Source organism: Mesocricetus auratus, unplaced genomic scaffold (assembly GCF_017639785.1).
Source record: "Mesocricetus auratus isolate SY011 unplaced genomic scaffold, BCM_Maur_2.0 Super-Scaffold_100001, whole genome shotgun sequence".
NCBI lineage: Eukaryota > Metazoa > Chordata > Mammalia > Rodentia > Cricetidae > Mesocricetus > Mesocricetus auratus.
In genome coordinates this window covers 1,261,979-1,288,863 of record NW_024429187.1, presented here as the reverse complement: position 1 = coordinate 1,288,863, position 26,885 = coordinate 1,261,979, and the positions used below count along the sequence as shown (strand labels likewise).

Genomic DNA, 26,885 nt, shown 5'->3' with positions numbered 1-26,885 from the left:
GCCGAAGAAAGACAATGTTACATAGCCTTTGCAGAGCTACAGGAGCTTCTGGAGGTCCGAGGATTTATTTTGGCTCCTGAAAAGATCCAAAAGAGACCCCCTTATACTTATTTGGGTCATCAAATTCAACAAACTGGCCTCCGGCCACAAAGACTCCAAATCGATTGTTCAAATTTAAAAACACTTCATGATTGGCAGAGATTCTTGGGAGAGGTGCAATGGTTTCGCCCTTCTCTTTCTATTAAAACAGGGGCTCTTAAAGCGCTTTATGATATTCTTCCTGGGGACCCTGCTCCAACTTCCCCTAGACAGATTACCCCAGAGGCCAGGGAAGCCCTACAATTGTTGTTAAGAAGTATAGAGCAAGCCCACCTTCGGCATATAGATTATGGGCAGCCCCTTGTTCTGGTTGTACTTTCATCTAGCTTTTCGCCCACTGCCGTGTTTTGGCAGACTGGTCCTATTTATTGGGTATATTTGTCAGCCTCCCCTAAGAAGGTAGTGACCCCTTACTATGATCTCATTTTACAATTGTTGTGGAAGGCACACAAGTTTAGCATTCAAACCTTTGGAAAGAGTCCTGATAAAATTATCCTTCCTTATGGTAAGGAGGAGGTGGAACATCTACAGATCTTCCATGATGGGTGGACCCTGTTTATTACATCTACAGGCGCACAGTTTGATAACCAATATCCCAACAGCCCCTTGATGTCTTTTTTCAAACAACACCCTGTGATCTTTCCCAAGATTTTAAAGGAGAACCCTCTAGTTGGAGCTCACCCAGTCTTTACAGACGGCTCCTCCAAGGGTTTCGCGGTGGTGGTTTCTTCTCAGGTGCAGAAGAGGGTACCCATAGGGCAGATGTCAGCACAAGCCGCCGAGTTGTTTGCATGCTTGATGGCTTTCCAAATGTTTGAGGGAGAGCCCTTTAATTTATATACGGATAGTGTTTATGTTGCCAACATTGTTAGACCTTTAGAAACTTCTCCATATGTTCTTCCAACCTCCCAGGTTCGTTCCTTATTAGTTCAGCTCCAACATCTTATTTGGCAGCGCATCCACCCTGCTTATGTGGGATTTATTCGTGCACATACTAACCTTCCAGGACCCTTGCCCAGGGCAATGAAATTGCTGACTCCTTGACCCGCCCTAGGGTCTTATTTACTCAGGAGCAGCTGGCCCACCAGCTCCATGAGAGGTATCATCTAAATGCCCGCTCCATTAAATTTCACACTGGGTGCCCCTTATCCATAGCTACACAGATTACCTCTCAGTGCCCTGATTGTGCCCCTTATCATAATTCTCCCAATGAGGGGTAAATCCCGGGGCCTCAGGGCCAACCATCTCTGGCAAATGGATGTCACTCACCTGCCGCAGGCAGGGAAATTAAAATATATGCATGTCTCTGTGGATACGTATTCTAAACTGATTTTTGCCTCTCTCCACTCAGGAGAGAAGATTAAAGATGTTATTTCTCATTGCCTGCAGGCCTTTGCCTACATGGGTGTTCCAGATGCCCTAAAAACGGACAATGGCCCTGCCTATGCCAGCAATCGCTTTGCTGCCTTTTGCAGGGAACATCACATTGTCCATTCTTTTGGTATTCCTCACAACCCCACGGGACAGGCTATTGTGGAGCGCACCCATGCCACTCTCAAACAGTATTTTAAGAAAATAAAAAGGGGAGTATGTTACCTCCCCAATATTCAGTTATCCACCATACTTTACATTTTAAATTTTTTGACCATAGACCATAATAATTTGTCTGCTATGGAGAGACATTGGAACAAACCCTCCCAGTCCTTGGGATGGGTCAGATGGAAGGATTTGATTACAGGAAAATGGCAGCCACCCACTCCCCTACTAGCTAGGGTCCGAGGGGCTGTTTGTGTTTTCCCTCCAGGAAGTGAGAAGCCCATTTGGGTCCCCGAACGGTGCATCAGGCATGTCGACCCCAATACTACTCCGGATACTAGGAATGCTCACCATGCTAAAGATGATCCAACCATTGCTGAACACTCAGGTAAGGGAAATATGGGCGTTGGTGAGGATTCCCCCATGTTAATGCCAGTTAGTCATTCCAGCTCCCTGTTCATCAATTTTTATAACACCAATAATACATTGGAAGCGGCTGCTGCCAATGAGATTAAAAAGTCAGAAACTAGACATTCTGAGTTTCCCCTCCTAAGCCTGATACCAGGGTCAGGAAGTAGGGGAATCCTAGAGATTCCCAGCGGCATACGCTTTTAATCCCAACACACCTTTATGCAAGTCCCAGGACAGCCTCCAAACAATACAGAGAAACCCTGACTCAAAAAAAAAATTGGTACTGGTATTAATTAAAGAAAAAGACAAAGACAAAGGTATATGGAATGGAAAATTTTGTTTACATTTAAGTTCTATTTTGTGAGTCATCTCTAAAAACTTTTGGCCAAAAGCCTGGCCTCTCTACCTTGCATCTACAGAGTTACAAGGAGTAGGTACGGCTGTACCCCATGACTGTAGCTCAAATGGAGGAATGATAAAAACATATAGGACTTTTTAACCTTTTTAGTTCAAGGATTGGCTGGAGTTGTTCTTTTACATAGATTTCAATTAAGGAAGCTTCATTGCAACAGACTAATCATGACCTAGGGAAAAAGGATGACTAAAAGATGCATGTATGTTCTGAATGTATGGTGTGGCCACACCGGTATGTATGAAATGTGATTGCGAATGTGTGAGTGTGAACTGCTTATATGATTAAAAGGATACTTAAATCCCTTCAAAAATAGTGAAGAAGCTACCTAGATTGTGTTAAATATAGCCAAAAGGAACATCCAGCCAGTCTGTTAATGTTTTAACAGAAAAATTTAAGATACAAATGAGGCCTTGTCAGCTAGTGAGAGTTCTACAGGTTAGATTGGGAAAGACTGCTCACAGACTTCAAATAATTTTCAAAAGTTATTTAGTAAGCCCAATTTACCTAGATAGTTAACCAAGGAGGGTAGACAAATCCTTCTACTGTTATGGTCCAGCTTCAACAGTTCAAAAAGAAAATTTTTTAGAAAATAAAAAAGGGGGAATAATGTCCCCAGTCCCCACATGACTCATCAAATAATACACTCCTCATTTAAAAATTTTATAATGTGAATGCCAGTGAGCTTCAGACAGATTCTGGCATGATGGAACTTGAGCAACCATTGCTCAGGTCAAATGGAGACATCCATACACTAGACAGTGGAGAAGACCCTAATTTGGGGTCGAGGGCATGTTTGTGTTTTCTTGCAGGAAAAGAATAAAGCTTCGGCAACTGTCAGACCATTTAGTGAGATGCATGGAGCAGAGAAAAACTGGACCTGAGACCATGGGAGCCTATCTAAGCAAGTTTGAGTGAGATCTCCTAAATCAGTGTTCCTGATTCTTGATGTCATCGAATCTAGAGCCCAAGAAAGAAAGAAAACAGTCGGTTCGAGATTTCCAGTTTCTCAACAGACCTGCTGCATTAACCTTCCGGACCTGTGAGTTTTCATCCCGAAGCCAACAGAGAACTGGAAAGACTAACTGTCTGCCCTTGACACACCTTGAAACAACAGAATTCATTTTGCCAGTTTTCCCTTTAGGGGAAAAAAGGACCCATTTAAAATATTTGGACATTGATATGGACTATGAGTGGCAAAAGCCTGTTTTCAGTATTTGAACAGGACATGGTCACTTGATGGTTCCTGTTTCTGGAATCACGACTAGGCCAGTGTATTTTTCTGGAGAAATGCAACTTGTCCTAATGCGACAACTATTGTTCATATTTTTCATAATGCTACAGGTGTAACATCAATGATTGTGCCCAATGTATCTGTGCAAGTGCACTTTCTAAATGCTTTCCTGAGCAGATCTTGAAACGATTGGAAACTTTATCAAATTGTAAATGTAAATCACATATGGGTTACCCTTGTAACAAAATGTAAATCACTTGCAGGTTACCTTTGTAACAGACGAAGGCTGGTAGAATGTTATGGCCCAGATCTGGTGATGGGTATGGTGATGGAGAGGCACTATGTCGATGGGGGTCCTGGAAATGGTGGCAGTGGCGGTAGGCATTCTGGCTTTATGCCGAGCTCAAACGTGCCTTGTTCCAGAGACAAGAGATCCGTAACCAAGTATTGCTTAGCTTAGCCCATGGCAATCCCGATAGCCATGAAGGTTGGTTACAGATGATTTAAGGTTGGGGTATCTCCGATGACGGGCAACCTGTGGGGAAGACCCCTCCCACCTAAAACAGGGGTTCAAGGTCCCCCAAAGACGGGAAAGGGAGGGTGACCCTACTTGACCTAAGCCAGGAGTGCCTCATTTGAAAATAAAAAGGGGTGAATTGTGGGAACACCAGACCTTGAGCAGAGACCCACTTCCCCTTCTGCCTGGGAGTAGGCAGCTGTAAGACAATGTTTAGTAAAAACATGTTTACTAAAAACGATACAATAAGTTCCTGGCCACTTCCCCTTCTGCCTGGGAGTAGGCAGCTGTAAGACAATGTTTAGTAAAAACCTGTTTACTAAAAATGATACAATAAGTTCCTGGGAAAGGCCTTCCCACGGAAACCGCCCTGACCTCGACCTTGTCCAGAGACTAACCGCACCTTCAAAAACCCACACACATCCACCTCTGGGGTCAGAGCAGAACCAGCCAGGGTAGAGGAGAGAGCAGAAGCTTCTCTGGTGGGAGCTTTTCTTAGGAAGTTTTTCTTGAACCTTTTTGGAGCCTGTTAAAAGTTCTCTTTATATCATTGAACGAGTCTCTGTGTTTTCAATACCCGACACCCTCCGCACGTTCTCGGACACAGGCCGCGCAGCAGACGTGACACACACCTTTAATCCCAGCACTTGGGAGGCAAAGGCAGGTGGATCTCTGTGAGTTCCAGACCAACCTAGTCTACAAGAGCTAGTTCCAGAATAGCCTTCAAAGCCACGGGGGAACCCTGTCTCAAAAAACCAAAAAACCCAAACCAAAACAACAATAACAACAAAAAATGTAGTTTGGACCTACACAAAATCCTTAGCTTTTTGTTTGTCTGTTTTAATCTCTCCATAGAGTGAATTCTTACAGCTATCATCTAAGTCACTAAATTCACAGGGACCCAGCAGCTTTGGGTGACTAGAAGTCACCATATTAAGTAGACAGCTCTAAGTGATGATCTAAGTCAGTTTATGCCTGTTCTTTATTCATGAAGATTACAGTTAAGGCGAAGGGTTCTATAGACTTCTTACAAAGGGACTGAAGCAAAAATAGCAGTTATAATTGGAACCATACTATGAACAGTTTTGCTTATTTATGCATATCTCTTGAGGTCTAAACCTAAGCCTCATGCCAGGACCAGCAAAGATGGACTTGGAGTTGATGGAACTGCTTCTTTCTGTTCTCAATGACAGCCACATGGAATGCAACTGTTTTCTCTGTTTTTCACTATAGTTGTCTCTTTAATAAGATTCCAAGAAACACAGTTAACAGGTGGTACTACCCATGACAGTTTAAATCAGATATACCCCATAAGTTTTCAGGCATTTGGATACTTGGTCCCAAGTTGGTAGTGGTTTGGAGAAGATTAGGAGCTGTTGTCTTCCTGGAGGAAGCATGCCACGGGGGCAGGCTATGAGGTTTCAAAAGATTCCACTACATTTAGAGTTAGCTCCCTCTGATTCCTGTTTGTAATCTGAGATGGAAGCTCTCAGTTATTTCTTCCACCATGTCTTTGGTCGGCAGTCATGGATCCTATCCCTCAGGAACCATAGTCTAAAATGAACCCTTCCTTCTGGAATTTGTCATGATTGTAGTGTTTTATCAAACATTAGAAAAGTAATCTTTTTTTTCAAGACAGGGTTTCTTTGGGTAGCTTTAACTGGACCGGAACTCACTCTGTAGACCAGGCTGGTCTGGAACTGTCACAGATCAGCCTGCCTCTTCCTCCTGAGTTCTGGGATTAAAGACCCTGCCTAGAAAAATAATTCTTATGTGAATTTAGGAGGAATGGATAGAAAAGATTTTTCAAGCAAACAGAACAAAGAAACAAGCAGTCGTAGCTTTTCTAATATCCGAAAAGATAAACTTCAAACCAAAACTAGAGAGAAGCAACAGAGGAAGTCATTTTTATGCTCATTAAAGGAAAATTCCATGAGGAGGAGATTATAATAAATATTTGCTGACTTCATGAAAAAGAATTTGGAAGTGTTCCTTTCTCTGTGTTCTAAGTGTACAGGCAATGAATTTTCACCTGAGTGGAATACAGATTTTTTTTCAAAGTATGTCCTTATGGTTACCCAAATTTCCTCAGTGTCTGTCACAATGTCTCCCCTTTCATCTTTGGCTTTATTAATTTGTATTCTCTGTATATTTTTGTTAATTTGGACAAGAGTTTGTCAGTTTTGTTAACATTTTCAATGATCCAACTCCAGGGCAGGTCCCGTATTCAAAAGTAGGTGAATAACACTACTGGATTCAATAGATTTTTTTTTAAAAGAAGAAAAACAGGGAGTTGAGTGAACAGGGATATGGGATTGAATAGGTAGGAGTTAAATGATGAGGAGTGAGTGTGACTAAAATCCATGGTATGTAATTATCAAAGAATTCATATAAATATTATTTTTAAAGAGGAGAACTGATGGGTTAATGTTAAAAACTTGATGAGCAGAAAGAAGGCAGATACAAAGCTGCAATGGGAATGGAACTAACTTATAGTGCAAGAAAGTACAGCTGGGTGCAAGAAAGGACTTGAGAGGAGATGAAAATGCTTTGTTTAGATTTGATGGAGGACAACAAGTGTACTTACGACAGTCCATACTTCTCAGCTGGCCATGGTGATGCATGGTTTAATCTCAGCACTTTGGAGGCAAAGGCACGTGGATCTCTATGAGTTTGAGTACTGTATTGTCTATACAGCAAGATTCAGACTAGTTAAGGCTAGAAAAATCATATATACAAGTTCTAGCACACACCTTTAATCTCAGAACGCAGGAGGCAGAGACAGGCAAATATCTGAGTTCCATGCCTGCCTGTTCTACACAGAGGGTTTCAGAACAAACAGAGTAACACAGAGGAAACCTGTCTTGGAAAAAAACAAACAAAGAAAAAACTACCGCCACCAACAAACCACCAGACAACATAATAAACTATTCAGGACTCAAGGGCACTAAAATGACATCAGTACTGAATGCAAGTGAACCTGAAGGAAATAACTAGAATATCTAGTCGGTGGATGAGTACATGGATTCTGGATTAGGACGAATTACTGTATCAGTAGTAAAGGTCCACAGTTTGATCATTTATATATGGTTCTATACGATAAATTGCTGTCTCTGAAAAATATTTAGGAACATTTTGGTCTCAATTTTGTTTGGTTTGTTTGGTTCTATGGCACAGGCTATCACCGCATTCATTTTTTTTTTCTTCAGAAATCTTCTCTTAGCCACCTAATTGCTACGATTAAACATGTAAGCCACTACATCTAGTCAATATCAATTATTGCCACCATTTATTTTTTCTTCTTTTTTTTTTTTTGGTTTTATGAGACAGGGTTTCTCTGTATTGTTTTGGAGGCTGTCAGTCCAGCCTGGCCTCGAACTCACAGAGATCCACCTGCCTCTGCCTCCTGAGTGCTGGGATTAAAGGCATGCACCACCACTGACCCGCTGCCGCCATTTCAATAAGGCCTCAACTTAACATAGATGAACTAAAGAAAGGTGGGTAGGCTAACTCATGTCTTGGATAAAATATATTCAGCAGTTGCCTGAACTTTTCTTGTAACTGTTCACCAAATTTGAAATCATATTGTATGGCCAAAAGAAATGCTCATAAAAATGAAGAAAATTTTACATGAAATAAAACACACGATACAAGACAGCAATCAACTAATAAGAAATGGAAGCCCACAACTACATTATAATTCTTAATTGTTTTTTAATTAAAGTTTATCCTATTGATAATGGAATACTTAGGCTTTTTTTTTAGGGTTCTTTATTTAGTTTTATGGGTGTGTAAAAAACAGAAAGAACAGATTTTTACAGGGTCTGGGGTCAAAGGGTGTCCATGCACCAGAGTAGCTGTATCTTTTCTAATCCAGGAAGGAAGATGGCCTCTGTGCTGTCAAATTTGATTTTGGAGACTATTCCCAACATCTTCCAGGTCATCTCTGTGTGCACAGAGGACTAAGTCCTGTGACCAAAACACTTGTTTATGAGGAGTCACAGATTATTACAGTAAACACATGAGCATCAGCACACTCCATTTTACCTTTACCATTTGCTGGAGAGTGAATCAGGGAATGGAAAGTCTCTTCTCACAGACACAGTGGAAGAGTTGATCACATCCAGCATCATCAAGTCTTGTTTTAGATAAAAATGCACATCTTCTAGAGTTAGGATTGAAATTCATTATGTTCAAGTCACTAAAGAACAAAAACAATGGGAAATTATTTAGTTTTGAACATTCACTGAAATGTCATGATTTTGAAAACCCTATTGGCCAAAGTATATAGAATAAGGAAATATTAGTCATCCACTAAAATGTTTTATTTTTTATAAACTCATTAAAAAGAAATCATGTCTTGGTCATACAAAAATCCCCATCTTATTCCACAGTTGCAATTTTTGATCAGCAGGTGAAACTGATTTTTAATATTTCCAAGCAATTATTTTAACTAAGTCTGCTTTGCCTCTTATATATAGTCAATAAACATGCCGGATAGAAGCAAATGTGTGTAGCACATAGAACAAAGTCTCATATGCTGGTGTCAAATCCTTCGTCTTTCCTTAAAACACAGTCATATATGAGAGCCTATAGCTAATGAGTCTGCACTGAAACATGATAATCTACTGAATTTCCTGTATGCAATATAACATATGCGTTTCCATTGAGGAGTCATATAGACTGTGGCTTAGGTTAATGATTAAGAAAACCAATTGAATCCCAGTACCCCAGTTAGCTTCAATTCTTTAGTACTAATGCAGAGAGATGGTTAACAGGTTTCAGTGTGTATCACAGCTGAAACAAAGCCTTAAGGTGACTTCACTTTAGATTAAGATGTGTTTGATAATAGCTTTGCAATATAAAGGCCTAGACAGCAATATAAAGTTCACAAGGGCACATAGCTAAGTGACAGATTCATTTGCTTAAGGAATCAAACAATAAAGCAGCCCAGTTATTACTAGCTGACATACTTTTCTTGCTAATATTTGTTATTTTTTTCATCTTTCTTGCCTCATTCACTGTGTCACTGACAGAGTTACACAAGTGTGCACACCATGGTGAAGCTTCTATAGGCAGGGAGCTTCACCGTGGTCATAACCAGGTCAACTCTCTCATACCAATGCAGAAGGAACACACACACACACACACACACACACACACACACACACACACACACGTCACCAATAATACCAACAAAACAAAAAACTATCAATCACGTATCAAATACATCTCTTAATATCAAAGGAATCAATTCATCAATAAAAAGACACAGTCTAACAGAATGGACATGAAAACAGGATCCATCCTTCTGTTGCATACAAGAAACACACGTCAACTTCAAAGAAAGACATTACCTCAGACTAAAGTGTTGGGGAAATATGTTCCACTCAAATGGTCCTAAAAAGCAAGCCTGTGTAGCTATCCTAATGCCTAACAAAATAGACTTCAGAATAAAATTGCAAGAAATGGAGAAAGATGTTTCAAAGTCATCACAGGTAAAATCCATTGAGACGAAGTCTTATTTCTGAACATTTATGCCCCAAATACAAGGTTACCCTCATTTGTAAAAGAAACATTACTAAAACACAAATCACACTTAAAATCACACACACTTACAGTGGGAGCCTTCAACACCCCACTCTCAGAAAAGGACAGGTATGCCAGACAGAAACTTACCAAACAAGTAAAGGAACTAACAAATGTTCTGATTCAAATGGATTGAACAGACATACATAGAACACTTTACCCAAACAAAAAGAATATGCATTCTTCCCAGCACCTCATGGAACCTTTTCTAAAATTGATCATATACTCAGTCACAAAGTAATCTCAACAGATAAAAAAAAATTGGAATGACCCCCAGTATACTCTCAAATCACAATGGCTTAGAGTGAAAACTCAACAACACAAAATAGGAAAGTCTATAATCTCATAGAAACTGAACAAAGCTCAACTGAACTACCACTAGGTCAGGGAAGAAATAAAAAGAGAAATTAAAAGTTTCCTATGATACAATGAAAATGGGGGAGGCATCATCATCCTTGACTTCAAGATATACTTTAGAGACAGCCAACCTCATTGATCACCATTCTTGGCTTACCTCTCCACACTCCGGTAGAGAAGTGAGTCCCAGGGACTCTTCTACCCTACCTCCCCCTCTTCGAGTCCCCTGACCATCAGTCTACAGACTCATCCTACTACCAAACCACACAGAGGGACCTGGAGGCAGAAAAAAAGCAGCCAACTTCATTGGCTGACATTATCCATCCTGGTCCTCCATTCTCCAGTAGACTGGTTAGTCCCAGAGCCTCTTCTAGCCCACATGCCTCTCTTCGAGTCCGGTGACCCTCAGATACCAGATCCTTCCATGTACCGAATCACACAGAGAGACCTGGAGGCAGAACAAACAGGCAAACTCATCAGCAAACAATCTGGGCTTGCCCCTCCACCCTCCAGTAGAGAGGTGGGAAGAGGATAGAGCCTTGAACCCATACCCATAGGAAGAGGGAGAGACTCCACCTATACCCACTGGAAGAAGAGGTGGGAAGACAAACATATAAGAACACATTCAACAACAAAAAGACTTATATGCCACTAAAAGAATCTAGGGACTCTTCACTAGAAAGACTTGAACATTCTGATGCAGATGAAGCAGAAGAGAATGACCTTAAAAACAACCTCATGAAAATGATATAGACCCTGAAAGAGAATAGGAGAACATCCCTTAAAGAAATGGAAGAAAATCAAAAAAGTAAAATGCAAGAAATCTCTTAAAGAAAGCAAGCAAAGCCAAGAAAAAAATCAATCAAACAGATGAAGGAAGGAATTCAAACATTTCAAGACATGAAAACTGAAATAGAGATAATAAAGAAAACACAAACTGAGGGAATACTGGGAATAGAAAAGCTGAGTAAATGATCAGGAACTACAGATGCAGGCACAACAAGCAGAATACAAGAGAGAGAAAACAGAATCTCAGGCACTAAAGATAAACTAGAGGAAATAGATTAATCAACCAAAGAAAATCTTAAATCCAACAAATCTTTAACACAAAATATCCAGGAAATATGGGACACTGTGAAAAGACCAAACCTAAGAATATTAGGTATAGAAGAAGGCGAAGAAGCCCTGCTCAAAGGTACAGAAAGCATATTAAAAAACATAGAAGGAAACTTTCCCAACCTGAAGAAGGACATGCCTGTGAAAAGACAAGAAGCTTACCGAACACCAAATAGACTGGACCAAAAAAAAAAAAAAAAAAAAAAGAACATCCCTTCCTCATAACAATTAAAACACTAAACATACAGAAAAAAAGAAAGAATACTAAAAGATGCAAAGGGAAAAGGCCAAGTAACATATAAAGGCAGACCAATGAGAATTACACCTGACTTCTCCATGGAAACGCCGAAAGCTAGAAAGTCCTGGATATATGTTCTGCAAATGCTAGGAAACTATAGATTCCGGCCCAGAATACTATACCCAGAAAAAACACTCAATCACTTTAGATGGAGAAAACAAGATGTTCCATGACAAAAACAGATTTACAAAATACATATCCACAAATCCAACCCAAGGAAGCTACACTCACAATAACATAGGCAATAGATAATCTTACTTTACCAAAGGCCAGAAATAGGGGAAAAACTTATACACAATACCACCATAAAAAGCAAATCCCAAACAAACAAGAATCAACAATCAATGGTCATTAATATCCCTCAATATCAATGGTCTTAACTCACCTATAAAAAGACTCAGGCAAACAGAATGGATAAGAGGACAGAATCCATCCTTCTGCTGTGTAAAAGAAATGTACCTCAACTTCAAAGGCAGATGTTACCTCCGAGTTAAGGGTTGGAAAAAGATTTTCCAATCTAATGGACCTATGAAACAAATGGATGTAGTTATCCTAATAGCTAACAAATTAGACTTCAAACTAAAATTAGTCAAAACAGAAGAAGGACATACCATATTCATCACAGGAAAAATCCATCAGGATGAAGTCTCAATTCTGAATATCTATGCCCCAAATACAAAGGCACCCACATTCGTAAAAAGAAACCTTACTAAACTCAATCACACATTAAACCTCACTCTTAGCACTGGACAGGACCATCAGACAGAACCTCACCAAAGAAATAAAGGAACTAACATATATTATGGCCCAATTGGACTTAACAGACATCTATAGAACATTCCATCCAAACACGAAAGAATGTACCCTCTTCTCAGTGACACATGGAACCTTATCTAAAATTAACCACATACTTGGTGATAAGACAACCTCAACAGATACCAAAAAAATTGAATAACCACCTGTATCTTATCGGACCACCATTAAAATTAGAATTCAACAACAACACAAATTGCAGAAATCCCACAAACTCGTAGAAATTGAACAACGCTCAATTGCATCACTCCTGGGTAAAGGAATAAATAAAGAAATAAAAAGACTTCCTAGAAATTAATGAAAATTAAGGCACAACATACCCAGACCAAGGGAATACTCTACCAACAGTTCTAAGAGGAAAATTCATAGCACTGAGTGCCCACACGAAGAAACTAGAGAATAACCAAACTAGAGAATTAACAGAACACCTGAAAGCTCTGGAACAAAAAGAAGCAAACTCACCCAGGAAGAGCGGATGCTAGGAAACAAACTGAGAGCTGAAATCAATGAAGTAGAAACAAAGTAAACAATACAAAGAATCAATGAAACAAAGAGTTGGTACTTTGAGAAGATCAACAAGATAGACAAACCTTTATCCAACCTAACAAAAAGGCAGAGAGAGAACATGCAAATTAACAAAACCAGAAATGAATAGAGAATCATGAGGTCATACTTTGAAAACCTGTACTCCACAAACTTGGAAAATTTAAGGGACATGGATGATTTTCCGGATAGATAACACGTACCAAAATTAAATCAAGAGCAGATAAACAATTTAAATAGATCTATAACCCCTAAAGAAATAGAACCACACATAAAAAGTATTACAACCAAAAAAAAAAAGCACAGGGTCAGATGGTTTCAGTACAGAATTTGATCAGAAATTCAAAGAAGAGCTAATACCAATACTCTTCAAATTGTTCCACACAATAGAAGCAGAAGGATCATTGCCAAACTATTTGTACAAAGCTACAACTACCTTAGTACCCAAATCACACAAAGATACAACTAAGATAGGGAACTACAGACCAATCTCACTCATGAACATTGACGCAAAAATACTCAATAAAATACTGGCAAACCAAATCCAAGAACACATCAGAAAGGCTTCATCGCAGGGATGCAGGGATGCCTATACATATGAAAATGTATCAATGTAATTCACCATATAGATAATCTGAAAATGAAAGACCACATGATTATCTCACTAGATGCTGAAAAAGCATTTGACAAAATCCAACACCCCTTCATGATAAAGGTCTTGGAGAGATCAGGGATAACAGGAACATACCTAAACATAATAAAGGCAATATAAAACAACCCGACAGCCAACATCAAACTAAATGAAGAAAAACTCAATGCGATTTCTATAAAATCAGGAACAAAACAAGGTTGCCCACTCTCTCCATATATCTCTTCAATATTGTACTTGAATTTCTTGTTAGAGGAATAAGACAACAAAAGCAGATCAAGGGGATACAAATTAGAAAGGAAGAAATAAAACTTTCATTAGTTACAGAAGACATGATAGTCTAAGTAAGTGACCTGAGAATTCTCTCAGGAAACTCCTACAGCTCACAAACACTTTCAGCAAAGTGCCAGGATACAAGATTAACTCAAAAAAATCATTAGCCCTACTATATATAGACAATAAATGTGCTGAGAAAGTAATCAGAGAAACATCACCCTTTACAATAACAAAAAACAACATGAAATATCTTCGGTAACTCTAAACAAACAGGTGAAAGTCCTGCATGACAAGAACTTTGAGTCTTTAAAGAAAGAAATTAAAGAAGATATTAGAAAATGAAAGATCTCCCATACGCCTGGATAGGTAGGATCAACATAGTAAAAATAGAAATCTCAACAAAGGCAATCTACAGAGTCAATGCAATCCCTATCAAAATCCCAGCACAATTCTTCACAGACCTTGAAAGGACAATTCTCAACTTTATATGAAAAAAAAAAAAGAACCAGGATAGCCAAGATAACCCTATACAATAAAGGAACTTCAGAAGGCATCACCATCCCTGACCTGAAGCTCAATTATAGAGCTATAGTCCTGAAAACAGCTTGGTATTGACACAAAAATAGACAGGTAGACCAATGGAATCGAATTTGAAGACCCTGATATTAACCCATACACCTATGAACACCTGATCTTTGACAAAAGAAACTGAGACTATACAATGGAAAAACATTATCTTCAACAATTGGTGTTGGCATAACCAGATGCTGGCATGTAGAAGAATGTAGATCGATCCATATCTATCACCATGCACAAAAGTTGAGTCCAAGCTGGGCGGTGGTGGCATACGTTTTTAGTCCTAGCACTCGGGAGGCAGAGGCAGGCAGATCTCTGTGAGTTTGAGGCCAGGCTGGACCAACAGCCTCCAAAACAATACAGAGAAACCCTGTCTCGTAAAATCCAAAAAAAAAAAAATTGAGTCCAAATGGATCAAAGACCACAACATAAATCCAGCTACACTGAATCTCTTAGAAGAGAAATTGGAAAGTAACCTTGAGTGAATTGGTACAGGAGACTGCTTCCTGAACATAACACCAGTAACACAGACACTGAGATCCACAATTAATAAATGGGACCACGTGAAACTGAGAATCTTCTCTAAGACAAAGAACACAGTCAACAAGACAAAATGGCAGTCCATAGAATAGGAAAAGTTATTCACTAACTCCATATCTGACAGAGGGCTGATCTTCAAAATATACAAAGAATTCAAGAATCTAATAACCAAAACACCAAATAATGCAATTAAAAAGAGGGGTGCACAACTAAATAGAGAATTCTCAATAGAGGAATCTAAAATGGCTGATAGACACTTAAGAAAGTGCTCAACATCCTTAACCATCAGGGAACTACAAATCAAAACAACTCTGAGATTCCAAGGCACTCTTTTCAGAATGGCTAAAATAAAAAAAAAAAACACCAATGACAGTTTCTGGAGAGGATGTGGAGAAAGGGGTACACTCCTCCAATGCTGGTGGGAGTGTCAACTTGTACAGCCACTTTGAAAATCAGTGTGGATATTCCTCAGGAAAATGGGAATCAATTTACCAGAAGATCCAGCAATTCCACTCTTAGGCATATACCCAAAGGATGAACATTCATACCACAAGGACATCTATTCAACTATTTTCATACCAGCATTATTTGTAATAGCCAGAATCATCCTAGATGACCGTCAGCTGCAGAGTGGATAGAGAAAATGTGGTACATTTGGACAGTGGAGTACTATTCAGTGGAAAAAAGTCAATGGAATCTTGAAAATTGCAGCAAATGGATGGCACTAGAAGAAACCATCCTGAGTGAGGTTACCCAGTTACAAAAAGACAAAAAATGGTATATACTCACTTGTATATAAATTTTAGACATGGAGCAGTGGATTGCCAGGCTGCAATCTCACTGCCAGAGTATCTGGTAATTAGGGAGGATCCTAAGATTGATATTCATGGTACCTTGGAGAGGGGTATGGGAGGGAATCTCCTGAGGGGATTGGGAGCATGGGGGAGGGGAGAGGGAGATGAAAAAAATAGGGGAAGAAGAGGAGGGGAGAGGAGGACATGAGGGAACAGGAAAGTTGAGTCAGGGGTTGAATAGAGAAGAGCAGATAAGAGGGGACCATTATAGGTTTGAAGAGAGACCTGGCACTAGTCAGATTTCCTGAGGTCTAAAAGGATGACACCAACTGGCAATCAAAGCAATAGTGGAGAGGCTACTTTAAATGCCCTCCCCTGATAATAAGATTGATGTCTACTTTATATGCCATCCTAAACCCTTCATCTAGTGCCTGATTGAAGCAGAGGCAGACACCCACAGCTAAACACTGAACTGAACTCCTGGAACCCAGCTGCAGAGAGGGCAGAGTGATGAGCAAAGGCGTCAAGACCAGCTGGTGAAACATACAAAAGCAGCTGACCTGAAGAAGGGCGAACTTATGGGCCCCAGATTGGTGACTGGGAGGCCAGCATGGGACTCATCCAGACCCCCTGAATGTGTGTAGAGAGCTGCGAAGTGCTGCACCCTTAAGATGGTGCTGGCTTCTGCCTCTGCTAGCCCGACAGCAAGTGCTCTCTGTGATAAACAACTCCTTATTTGGTCAAGGCTGGATATCTGGCTTGCTTCCTCGTATGTGGACCTATCTGCTGTTGCCACATGGCTTACCAGGGTTGGCCGCCCAAGGGCCTTTTTAAGCTGTGGGCGGGCACTCCCTGGGGTCAGAAGATTTGTTCAAGGTCCTGAATAAACTGCTTGTGAGAAGGATTCCTGAGTCGCGTCTTCCTTGCTGGTCGAGGTGGTCTTGACAGTTGGTGGCCCGTACGGGGACGCTCGTACGAAGAAAGGAATTCAGAACTCACGGCGGTCAGGGGGTGCACCGGTAAGTCCCCAGGTAAGGTGGGGATCCGCGAAAAGAGCGGGATTATTGTTCTCACCCGTAGAGAAGGGGAGAACGGTCAGCAGAGCCGCGTCAAAGCGAACGGGAAAGCAAAGCAGCAGAGCCGCGTCAAAGCGGACAGGACAAAAAGAAAAGTAGTAGAGCCGCGTCAAAGCGGACGGAGTAAAAGTGAAACAAAGGGTATTATTATTTTTCTTGGCCCTTTGGCTGGTATTCAATTTTATTTTTTGGGTTTTCTTTTCACTGTTTGTTATTAAAACATGGGTAATTCCACATCCCGCCCAATTTTTCTGGCACTCAACGAGTTGCTGCCATCAAAAAATCTTAGACTAAAAAAGGGACCACGACAAGAGCAGGGCAAAAAAAAGACTGGGACAAGAGTAGTTGGTTTACTCCTCTCTGAAGGTAAAGAGAGAGCAGGACAAATGGTTTGTGGAACAGCGAACCGAAAGTAAAAACATTGTTAGCTTGGCCAGCAGGGAACCCAAAGTAAAAGCTAAAAAGAAACATTAGAAGCTTAAAAGAAACATTGTTAGTTTGGCTAGCAGCGAACCGAAAGTAAAAACATTGTTAGTTTGGCTATGGGCGCTTCTCAGTTGCACCCAATTTTTTGGCTCTGAATGAGCTGCTTCGTTCTAAGAATCTAAGATTTTTGAAAGTTAGGGAGAGATCTTGATTTTACATGGGACTGAGATTGTCATGATCCCCATGGTATGAACAGTGTCCCCTTCCAGCAATGAAAAGGTAGATTTGCAAACATGCAGACAGGATATCCAGGACAGGTGTTTGAACAGGTGGATCAGATAGCCATTAAGGCTTGGAAAATCACTGCCAAATTAAGGAGAAGTGAGTGGCAATCTTGGCACCTGGAGGCTGCGAGTGGAAAATGCAAGGATTATGCCAATTTTACAAAAGCTACAAATTTGTCCAAGTATTTGTCCAGTTTTCTTTTACAGAATTGGTCACTTAAATTTGAAGATACTTTGAAGGAGTTGAGGCTGGCAGTGGTCCATGTGAATTCCACCAGAGTGGACCTTTCCTTTGCATCGGGATTATCGTCCTGGCTGACTTCTACAATGGACCATCTTAAGGAGTGGGCGGGTATAGGAGCATTAACAGGTCTCTTGGTGTTGGTCTCCCTGGTTTGCTTGTGGTTTCTATGTAAGATTAGAGTCACACAAAAAAGACACAATGCAGCCATGATCATTCAGGCCTTTACCGCTATTGAAGCAGGACAGTCCCCCACAGGCATGGATAGCCACCTTAAAAACTAATTAAATACGCTCAGGATGCGAGGCAGAGCACTGCACTCTGAGTCAGCTAATAATGACCCAGAGAAGAGCATGTCTGATTGCATGCGGGTTGGTACCCAAGAGTCCCGCCTCTGGAAAAAAGGGTATCGGACGGGTCTGATGTTTGTTGGGTGGATGACGCCAAACAAAAATCAGTACAATGTCCCTGTCATTGTCAGAGATCAGACCTCTACTCTTGCCTGTTGCATTTTAAACAAAAAAGGGGGGAACTGTAGAGAGCTGCGAAGTGCTGCACCCTTAAGATGGTGCTGGCTTCCGCCTCTGCTAGCCCGACAGCAAGTGCTCTCTGTGATAAACAACTCCTTATTTGGTCAAGGCTGGATATCAGGCTTGCTTCCTCGTATGTGGACCTATCTGCTGTCGCCACATGGCTTACCGGGGTTGGCCGCCCAAGGGCCTTTTTAAGCTGTGGGCGGGCACTCCCTGGGGTCAGAAGATTTGTTCAAGGTCCTGAATAAACTGCTTGTGAGAAGGATTCCTGAGTCGCGTCTTCCTTGCTGGTTGAGGTGGTCGTGACAAATGTGGGTGTCAGTGAGGATGCCTTGGCAATTTTTGTGGCCTTGCAGAGAGGGCAGAGTGATGAGCAAAGGAGTCAAGACCAGCTGGTGAAACCCACAAAGGCAGCTGAGTGGACAAGGGGGAGCTCTTGAACCCCAGACTGATGGCTGAGAGGCCAACAAGGGACTGATCCAAACTCCTTGAATGTAATGTCAGTGAGGAGGCCTCAGAAATCTCTGGGGCCTTGGGCAGAGGATTAGTGTTCACCATGGCATACAAATGAACTTTAGGAGCCCATTCCACATGGAGGGATGCTCTCTCAGCCTGGACACATGGGGAAGAGCCTAGGTCCTGCCCTGGATGAAATGACAGACTCTGGAGATCCCCACAAGGAGGGTCTCACCATCCCTGGGGAAAGATGTGGGGATTGGGCTGGGGGTGAGGGATGGGGGTAGGGCTGGGAGGGAGAAGGATGGGGAGCTGGGATTGACATTTGAAGCATGCATGTTTCTAATTTAAATAAAAAATGGAAAAAATAATAAAAATTGAATATTAAAATTTGCAGGCAAATGGATAGAACTAGAAAAATATCATTCTGAGTGAGGTAACCCAGACCAAGAAAGACAAACATGGTATATCTCAGTCATAAGTGCATATGCATATTAGATGTAAAGAAAATGATAACCAGGCTACAATCCACATTCCTTGAGAAGCTATTAAACAGCAAGTACCCTCAGAGAGACATCATGGATGCTCCTGGGAAGGAGAAATAAATAAAATCTCCTGAGTATATTTGGAGCATGAGGGTTATGAAGGGGAGTTGGGAGGAGTACATGAGAAAACAGGATGGTTGAGTTGCAGGAGGGACAGAAAGGGAGAGCAATGAAAGAGATTTCTTGATAGTGGGAGCCATTATGCAGCTAGGGAGAAAACTTGTGCTAGGGAAATCCCTAGGAGTCCACAAGGATAACCCCATCTAAGACTCAAAGCAGTAGTGTAGAGGGTGCCTGAACTGGCCTACCCATGTAATCATATTGATGACCACCCTACTTGTCATTATAGAACCTTCAACTAGTAACTGATGGAAACAGATGCAGAGATTCATCACTAAGCACTGAGTTGAACTCACAGCGTCAAGTTCAAGAAACAGAGGAGGGATTACATGAGCAAAGTGGTCAAGATCGTGATGGGGAAATCACAGGGACAGCAGACCAAGCTAGTGGGAGCTCATTGACTCTTGTTTCCCAGCTGGGGAACCTGGATAGGACAGAACTGGGTCCTCTGAATGTGATTGACAATTCTGTGGCACCTCGGGAAATGGACCAGGATGTATCCCTAGTGCATGAACTGACTTTTTTGGAGCCCACTTCCTATAGAAGACTCCCATGCTCAGGCTAGATAGAGGAGGTAGGGGCTTGGTCCTGCCTCAACTTGATATGCCAGAGTTTGTTGATTCCCCAATGGAGGCCTTACCCTTTCTGAGGAGTGGATGGGGAGTTGGGTGAGGGAGGGAAGGGGTAGCAGAAAGAGGGGAAGGGGGAAGAACCGTGGTTAGTATATAAAGTTGAATAAAAATCCTTAATTAAGATTTTTTCATTTCTCCAGAACATTTGGTGTGTTTTTCAGACTCTAATTTTTCTGACCAGCCATGATGCAAAGTAAGGCAGTTTTCTCATAACACACATTATCATCTTTTTACTATTACTACTGGGGTCATTAACAGAAGCTCACAATTGCTGGTTCCATGGTGAAGCTCTCCTGTGCATGCCGCGAGAACATCTTGGTCACAAACAGGCAACCTATTTGATAGCAAGTAATGAGGAAATTACACACACACTTTTATTTATGACTGTAATCATGTAAGCACCCTTATTCTATTTTGTCCTAAATATTTGGTAAATACACTCTTACTGGAAACTTCCATGTTCTTCAGGAACAAAATTGGAGACTTGGATTTGCTCATAAATCAAAACAACCTGAATTCTTAGGGGTGCTGACTTGTGAGTCCATTCCCTGGGAACATTAGTAGTGGAGGAATGGCCACTGGGTTCTAGAAATTCTAAGATTCTCCTAATCCAAACAGGGATTTCTAAGTTTCTGTGCCCTACATGAGATAAGGAAACCCTATCCATTAACCCACTAATGCAAGTAAGTATTCAAGATTCCCCCAGTACCTGTATGCTGTATGTTTTCCCACAGAGTCTATTCCATTCTCTTTTGAGGAAGTCCAGATGATCTTTAAAGCAACACACTTTATTGATTTATTTCTCAGCATTCCTCAATTAAGGAGGCAATACTTTGAATGCTGAGGTACTGCTGGAGATTGTTAAGAGTTTTCTGCAGTTTATGTTTTTCTTGGCTATACTGAAAAACTAAAATTAGTAGGAAATAAAACTAAAATGATGCCCATAAGAAATAATTACCAAATTAAAGATTAGAGGAAAAGATTCATGTTGAGAACCAGCATACATCATTACTTAAATTGCTATTTTGACCTTAAAAATAATGCTTTTTTTAAGGAGGAGAGACAAGAACATGCAAATATGCAGCTGTGTTGGAGCCCTTCCCATCAGTGGTTTTCTCTAAGAATGTGATGACATCGAATAAAAGACAAACTGAAGCTCCAGCACTTCTTTCTAACTTTTGCGTACAGATTCAGTCTTTTACCTTAATCCTGTCCTCAATATGACCTGGGGCAAAAATCTACAAAATGGCACAATGTGTTCTGTGTACCTATTCCTTACAGCTTGTATATGTCAGATTCATAATCACCTGAGCTCCAAAAGCAGAACATCACAAACACATCTGTTTTCAGAAGCCATGTCATCATGAGTTAAGACAGAATAAGGCAGCCCCAGAGTCACCGTGATGTTCAAGGGTTCAGGTGTGCAGGGTAAAATAAAAACCTTACAAAATCCAGGCCACCTGGAATGTCACCTCGTGACAGGCAAAATAGGGGAAAAATATGGTCTTTGTGGCATAATTAGTGTCTATTGGCATTACCTAGACAAATGATGTATTTGAATTACTCAGTGTATATCAGCCACACTGAGATTGCCATCATCAAAAGTAAGCAAAGGACCGCGAGAGGCACTGCAATGAGATGTAAAGAGATTAAACACGCCTAAAGACATCAAAATAGGTAAGAAAACCATCACCAGGACCATCCAATAGTCCACTGCTACCCATAACTGGGGCTTTTTATGAAACAAATGATGATAACTTAATGTCTTAAGTAAAATTCCAGAATACAGACTCACTCCTACACCTGACGTTTGGAGAATAGCTCAGAAGAGAGGATAAAAAGATTGTCAAACACGGAGACTCAGGGCATCTGCATGAAAAGGAAGCTGCACCCAGGCAATCTCAAGAATATTATAGCCTAAGCAAGACATGACCAACCATAATATCAGAGGACATGCTGATATGGCCAGGGGAGATCTCCACATGACCCCAATCCTTGATAAAACGGCAGGCTACTGATGACACCTGAGAGAAAATAAATCTCTCCTAGGGTTGAGTACCTAAGTGAATATCTGATATTGAGTGGTCAGCATTAAAACACATGCATGTGAACAATGCTAAATGGAAGTACAAATTATTTATACACATGCAGACATGTAACTAGTAATTAAATGGAGAGTAAACAACACAGACAATAAATCAAAGGAGGGTGTGGATATACTGGTAGGGGAACAGAAGGAAGGGGGAACAGGATATAATAATAATGGATTAGCGATGATCAATAAATTATATGCATAGACAAAAGTCGTAATGAAGCCAGTTATCTTATATGATTAATAATTTCTAATAAACTGCAAAAAGAAAAGTTTGAATTTTAGATTTCTAGATGACATACATGATTCTGTTTATACCCTATGTACAGAAGCAGTTCTTTATGACTAGATAATTTTTTCCCATTCAGCCTTGAACTCTCCGTCTTTCTGACTCAGCCTCACAGACAACTGGAATGACAAGCTCAAGCTGCCTCATCCAGGTGCACATGGTTTCAAAAGTTCACCTTACAAATTACTGAAGGCATAAGCAAGATGCAGGAAGGGAACACCAGACGGTAATTAGCAACCCAGCGAGTGATCACAACTAAGAACAAAGAGGAAGGTAGTATCAACCAATGGCTTGAGAAATTGGAAGGCAATATGAATATTCTGAAATCTGTAAGGGCCCATCCTTAAAGAATTCCTAGAAGTGAGCTCTTTTCTTGTCCATCAATTCTGTTTCTCTCAGGAAAATAAGATATCTAACCTTGAGCATTTGAGGTCTTGGGTTCTTGCATCTGCCTCTCATTATCACCACACTAATGTAGCAAAAGTGTCCAGTTTAGCGTTTACATGTGACTACATTTGAAGGGCAAGGTAAATAGAGAATAAAGAATTTACATGTCTCTTCTGACCTGACTGTTGTTGCTGATGACTGGCATTGAAGTTTGATGAAACACATGGAATATCTTGCTCTAGTAAGAACTTTACACTTTTCATTTCTTTAAGATATCATTTCTTAGAAAATTCAGAGTTTCTTTAGACTGTAGTTAATACTTTCTAAGGACTTTACATTTTACCCGTATTTTGATAAAAATAACTGAAACCTGATGGTTTTTCAAATTTATAAAAGTGTATTCCAAGCAGGCAAAGTGGCTCACAAATGTAATCCCAGAACTTGAGAGACTAAGCTAGGAGAATTAAGGATTCTGGGTCACCCTTTGCTACACAGCACAGTCAAGACTAGTCCTGTCTATTTGAGACCCTGACTCAAAACAAAACACAAAACAAAAAACAACCACCAAAACTGCAACAATAAACAACTAACACAAAGCAAAATAAATCATTAATTTTTCAAGTCTCAAAGGTTAGTTTTATAAAACCTTTCAAGTCATCATTCTTCCCTCCACGGTCCTCTATTATCAGCTGGCAATCAGCAGAAAGGCTAGGTCAGTTTTCAATGTCTGGTGTGTACAGTGCATAGGAGGAGAGCATTCACCTTTTTGTCCAGCCTCTCTGGGACCTTGAGTCTCCTCAGGACTGGCTGGATTCTATGACTCTGAAGATGTCTAAAATCTCTTGAGTTTGAATAAGTCACCTCCTGATTCCTCATCTTGAAACGAAGTAATGAAGGTTTAAATTAAAACCTTGTTTTGGGATGATGTCTAGGTAAAGAAAAAATTAAATTGTCCAAGTTTAGAACATTCTAGAATTTTATGCTGGGGTAGGATAGAAGTTTATTACCTCTTTTAAGGATCTGAATCCTGTAAAGAGTGTGGATGGTGTTTGGTTTCTACAAAATGTGAAAAACATTTTTAGCTAGTGGTCACATCAACGATTGTTGGAAGGTATGGGAAATTTGAATTTGAATTGCCAACACAGCCATACGAATGCTTGACAAAACTGGTGATACCCCAAGTAACTGACATAATTTAAAACTATTACTAATACATCAGATGTTTAAAACTTTCTTGAAAGCAAATCTCTTTGCTTTTAAAGCTTTTGTAAACGTTGTGATACACATGTGAATATAAAATGATCTTGTTGTCTTTTGACCACATTTACAAAGTATATGCCTGAAACAATGTCCAAAGGATTATATGAAAGGAATATTATAGGAAGTTAAATTTGCAGTTTCCAGATGTGATTAGAAAGTCTCCTGAGTAAAACCCAAAATACCTGTATTCATAACTACAAAGGATTCCATGGACACGAACATTCCACAAAAATTAGGACCCTATATAAAATAATTTTTTCTACAGTTGTACATGCATTTTGTCCTAGCACTCAGAGTCAGAGGCAGGAGGATCCCTAAAGTCAGAACATCTAGTTACCAAATTTTCAAATAGCCACAACTATAGAGATAGATTCTGTCTCAAAAAATATAGAAATATAGAAAATTTGTCAGTGAGTATTATACTCATAAATTATTCATTCTTGGGATAATAATCAGTATGAAAATTATTAAATTAGAGATACTTATAATTTACCTTGTTTCTTTCATTAAACAGTATTTGAAGGGGCAACCAATAACCAGGTAATATTAAATATTAAAATAGAGTCCATGGACTCTATTCATGCTTAGTAATTCTAATACATTACAATTGATGAAATTTTCTAAGATCATTTACAATTTCCCTAATCCTCTAAAAATAAAACTATTTCCTATTATAAAAGTCTACAACGTGTGGAAGAAACTATGTAAACCACTTGAACTAATTACAAAGTAATTAATCCTGCTGATTATTGTTTTTGATTACATAAAACATAAGTAATAGCACAGTAAGAGAAAATACCTTTCTTGAAGCTTAAGGCAAATGTTCACACGCAGACTTAATAGAGGTCTAATATCATCAATTGTCTTTCTTATCTATGTCGTTGTAATGCTTGCCATTTGTAACCAAACAGAATTTCTCTAGAATAAGTATGATCGTGTGATAGAGATATCTGAAGAAATCAGAGTAGCTGTTACCTATTCCCCAGACAGGGGGTGATGCAGGAGGAGGGAACCAAAGATGAGGAACAAATTGTCCTTTCCAGCTCTGTATCTCTTCAGAAGCTCCAAATTAAAAGAAGTGTCCCTTCTGCATACTTCAGCGCTTATAGTTCTGCCCCTCCTTTTGACCAAAGTGAAGAGGAAATTGTATGTTGAGAGCTGATACTGAAAGCATGAGTTATGCATTCGTATACTTGAAATGGTCCCCACTTCATATGCAGCTGAATCGTTTGTAATCAGTATTTGATGACTGCAAGGATGAAGGAAAATATATTTAGAGAAAACACTGCCAATATCTTCAGCTAAAATGTAATGTAACTCTAAAAAGTCATTGGTTACAACAAATGGCTGAAACCGCTCTATATAAATAAGAGGTTATATAGAATAAATGATAGGTTCCAAGGCCACAGACAAACCCTTTCTCCAAAAACCAAAAAACAAATGGGATGATTAAATTCTTCAGTTCCAAGTTTTAATAATTTTCAAGAACTTTGCTTTTCATTAATATTTCAGAGGAAATATTACTTTTTGTTTTTGAATTGTATATATTGAAAGTGGATGTATATTAGAAATGTCATAAGAGGATCACATTTCTGTTATGATTTTCTTGTTAAGTACTGAGCTACTTTTTAATCCACACATAATATTTAAAATGAAAGTTGATATCTTTCTATATCAGGTGATTTCATTGCTGTCATTTCAATGTGGCTGGACAATCAAACCCAGTGTCTTATTCATGTCTGTAAGTGCTATACCCTGAGATAAGTGCTTACTCTTTAAGGGTTTGTTTATTTTCTTGGTAGCTAGGTTTGGTCTCTTGGTTATGTTTCAGACAGTATCCTGTTGTATATCTCATAGTGTCCTGAAAGTCACTGTGTGTCTCAGGCTGGATTCAAACTCACTCTTCTCCTGCCTATCCTCCTCAGTTCTCTGTTACATATATAAATTCCTTTATGAGTATACATTATATGTATGTGGGGGTGATGCACATGACAACTTCAATATGGATTATATAAAAAAAACTTACATGACAACACACTGCTGCAATCCCAGGAAGCAGAGGCAGAAGAATACTCAGAAATGCAAGGACAGTTTGGTCTATTATATATTGAGTTCCTGACCACCTAGAACTATTAAGAGAGACTTTGTGTATAAAACACCCCTCTTCTCTGACAGCAATTGTCATAAGGCAAGTCCACCGAACCCATTCATTCTTCTACAGAGGCCTATCTGAATTTTCCCACTTCACTGTGTGTCATGGGTTGGCAAATGTTAGGTCTCACCCTAAATGATGACACCTGAACTTCAGATTTGCAAGCTCAAGAAGTCTAAGGCCAAACAGCTTTCATTTTGGGATAAATTGCCCAGACTGTTTGTTGCTCTGTTATAGCAACTGAAATAAACCAGCTTACACAATGAACTAGGTTCTCTATCCCACCATGTCACTAGGAGAGGTGGTTAGTGTTATTGATGTGACAGTAACAGGCAGAGACGAGCCTTGGGCACACCTGTCAGAGATTATCTAGGTTAGATTTAGCTCTGAAAATGACTTCTAGGGATTATCTTTGCTAGATAAATTGAGGTCGGAAGGTCTATCCCTTGTACCTGATGCTGGGATCCCAGATCATATAGATGAAGACAGCAACTGAGCACAAAGTCTCACCACTCACTCTATTTCTTGCAACAGATGAAATGTGAGCAGCTGCCTCAAGCTTCAGCTGACTTCCCTACCATGAAGGACTGTAACCTTGAACTGTGAGCTAAAATAAACCCTTCATCCCCTTT

The 26,885-nt window shown here is 40.0% G+C and overlaps 1 long non-coding RNA gene across 1 annotated transcript; it reads right to left on the bottom strand.

Moving 5' to 3' along the window:
* Positions 1-7,969: 7,969 nt before the first annotated feature.
* LOC110341395 lies at positions 7,970-25,163 on the bottom strand. Its single transcript, XR_002383328.2, has 3 exons — positions 25,077-25,163; positions 23,604-23,769; positions 7,970-8,410 (listed from the first exon to the last, which is right to left on the bottom strand). It is a non-coding gene; the product is annotated as an uncharacterized LOC110341395 (long non-coding RNA).
* Between the last annotated feature and the right edge of the window lie 1,722 nt (positions 25,164-26,885).